Consider the following 3,222-nt stretch of genomic DNA (forward strand, 5'->3'; position numbering starts at 1 on the left):
TCAGGGTGATGAAACATGGATATTTTTCCATCAGTTTGTCTCTCCTTATTTTGTGCTTGGAAACTGACCGTATTTTGACATCCATTGTTACAGGACACCTGTTTCAAAGAAAATATCAAGTGAGGAAGTAAGGAGCAATGAGAATTTAGATATTAGAGTCACTAAGGACACCGAGTCCATATGGGTCGATGTAGGGGAGGACAAGGACAAGCTTCTTTTTGGGTTACAATATAGACCTCCTAAATTAGATAAGGACAGAAGTAAGCTACTTTGCGATGAAATAAGGAAAGCTACGAGGCAGGAGGCCTACATTTTAGGAGATTATAACCTTAAAAATATAAGCTGGCTTAACTACACCGGTAATGAGGAAGCAAGGGAGTTTCTAGAAGCAGTCCAAGACAGTTTTCTAACTCAGCTTGTCAGAGAGGGTACGAGGGAAGATAATATTCTAGACCTAGTTTTTTTTTTTTCTTTTTTGCTAAGTCGGTTAAAAGACTTTGCAATTTGCTCATATGCAATCACGGCCTCTCTGAGCCTCTGCCCACTGCATTGCATATTTGTACACATTTAGATATGAATATCCATCCTAATGGAATATATCACTAACAATACACACAAAACATATTCATCCAGTACTTACCCAGTGTAGGTCTTCCTCTGTCCTGTGTTGCGAGAAGCCCCATGGAGACAGATGAATGTTTTGCGAAATAAAATCTTCTCTCTTGGGGCATACACACGCCTTACGTTAAAGCATGTGCAATTATGTTTCCTAAAAAGCTCCATCCAGCGCTGAAACTCTTCATTACATTTCACGTTTATGCGAAAATGCACTGTATCTTCAGTCTCACTAATTATCACAGAAGAAAAACCTTCTTCCTGAAAATCTATCACTGCCTGAGCAGTTGCCATTGCTAAGCACAGCACTTGACTGACCTCTCGTAGCAGTCAGCACTCAGAGCACTTGACCTCACACACACACACACACACATCATGTGCATAATGAGAGAGAGAGAGAGAGAGAGAGAGAGAGAGAGAGAGAGAGAGAGAGAGAGAGAGAGAGAGAGAGGTAAGGTGAGCGTCGGCGAGGTCTAGTTAAGTCTCTCCTCAAACGGTGTCTTCCATCCGTTCTCACTGCAGCGCGCAGTACTGTGGTACAGTCCAGAAATATGCGCCCCGGCCTGAGGTCGGCCTGAAGCCGACGCACTTGCGCTGGAAGGTGCACGCTGGAGCCCCGCGAGACGAACATGTCCACCAGCCTCTCAGCTTCCTGCTGTGGCTGGGGGTGTGCGGGAGGTCTACTCAGTCTCTTTCCGGAGGCAGTGTTGATCTTGTCCCAAAGGTCGCCCAGGCTGGTGTGCTGATTGAAGGTGGCGCACCACTCGAGCCATTTCGCCTCTTTGACGCGCCATGTAACGCGGCGGGCGTGCTGCACCACCTCCCGCAGCAGCTCAAGGTTGGTGGGGGTCGGCCGCCTCCGGTAGAGTTTTCGGTGGATGTCGATAAGGTGGTTCTGCTCCCGGACCTCTTCGTTGAAGAACCACCAATCCCTTCGGTAGCGGTAACCAGGGGCCTTCCTAGGGATTGCTGCCTTCGCTGCCCTCTCGACGGCCGCCGTGAAGTCTCGTTCACGATTGTCCAAGTCATCCCCCGGCTCATACGTGCCCCACCAGTGGCTGAGGGCGTCCCGGAACTTGACCCAGTCCGCTTTTTTAACGTCCCACCGGGGCTGGGGAAGAGGCAGTGGCGGCAGGCCCACTCTCAGGGTGGTGGAGAGAGCGTAGTGGTCGCTGGTCAGCGTGGGGTGAACCCGCCATGATGAGCCTGTTGCCAGGGCACGAGAGACCAGCGTCAGGTCTAACCTGGCCCCGCGGACGTGGGTGGCCTCTCCGTTGTTGAGGAGCACTACTTCAGGAAGGTCCTCCAGCACGGCTGCCAGGTGTCGACCCGCGGGGTTCGGGCGGGAGACGGACTGCAGTATCGGGTGGTGGGCGTTGAAGTCACCGGCCACAACCATGTTGACGTGGGTGGCAAGTGACAGCACCTCACCAGCCTCCAGTTGCCTCCCCGGGCCGCTGTAGATGTTGTAGATGGCCACCTCGAGTCGTGGAAGCTGCAGTTGCACAGCAACAACGTCTACGCCCTCACCGCAACTCACTGGGTCCGTGATCCAATGGTGCGGAATGCTGCTGCGTACAATCATCATGCAACCGCGTCTTCCTCCCGCCCCGCACGATAGAGAGTGTACAGTGTAGCCCGCCACCCTCCACTCAAAGTGTGCTGGCACCAGTGTTTCTTGCAGGAGCACTAAGTCAAGGTCCTCCTCCACAATGGCCTGGAGAATCTCAGGCCTTTTGTTGCGCAGCCCCTGCACGTTCCACTGGAGCACCCGGAGGCTGTCGAGCTGTGTGTAGTTCCTGTGGTTACGCTCTTCCATCGTCAGCGGAGTCGTGGTTGCTGCTTACGGAGCTAGCGGGTGAGATGGTGAGTTTTGCGTCGGCTCTGAAGGCGTCCATCATCTCCTGCCTGATGACGTCCTCGAGCTCCCCCGTGCCGGCGGGGAGGCCTGTCATCTCACCCAGGATTCGCCTCATAACCCGCGTCATAGCGCAGGCCATCCTCTCAAGGACTTCTCCGGAAACGCCATGCACCATCCACTGCGACGATTGGTCAGGAGACGGGAACGGGGTTGGGGCAGGTCTCTGCTCTGCGGGCGTGGCCATGGCCATGACATTCGTGGCCGGGGCGAGGGCGAGAGCTCCGTTCACTTCAGGGCCAAGTTCAGGCTGCGACGAGTGGGCGGAAGATGAGGGTGGGGCCGGCGCCGGCCCTGCGGGCGCGGACAGGGCGGCAGGAGCCTGTGCTACCGGTTGTTGTTGTTGCTGTTGTTGCTGTTGTTGTTGTTGTTGTTGTCGTAGTCTCTGCTTCCGCCTTGCTGTCTTCCCGGGCCGGCGTGCTTCCTGCTGCTGGTGTGCGGACTGTGGCTGCTGCTGCTGCCGCCCCTGCCGTTGCTGATGGTGATGTTGCTGCTGTTCCTGCACCTGGCTGGCAGTGCCCTGGGAGGTGCGGGAGACAGGTCCCTGGGCGGACGGAGGCGGAGCCCCCCAGGCTGGGCGGATTGGCGGAGGGGCGGGGACAAAGCGATCTTGCCGTGCCTCACCGCGCTGGAGCAGGACTTGCTGGTGCTGCTGCCGCCCTTCACCACGCTGGTCACCTCCCTGCGGG

This window comes from Eriocheir sinensis, chromosome 26, assembly GCF_024679095.1.
Source record: "Eriocheir sinensis breed Jianghai 21 chromosome 26, ASM2467909v1, whole genome shotgun sequence".
In the NCBI taxonomy this organism is placed as follows: Eukaryota; Metazoa; Arthropoda; class Malacostraca; order Decapoda; family Varunidae; genus Eriocheir; species Eriocheir sinensis.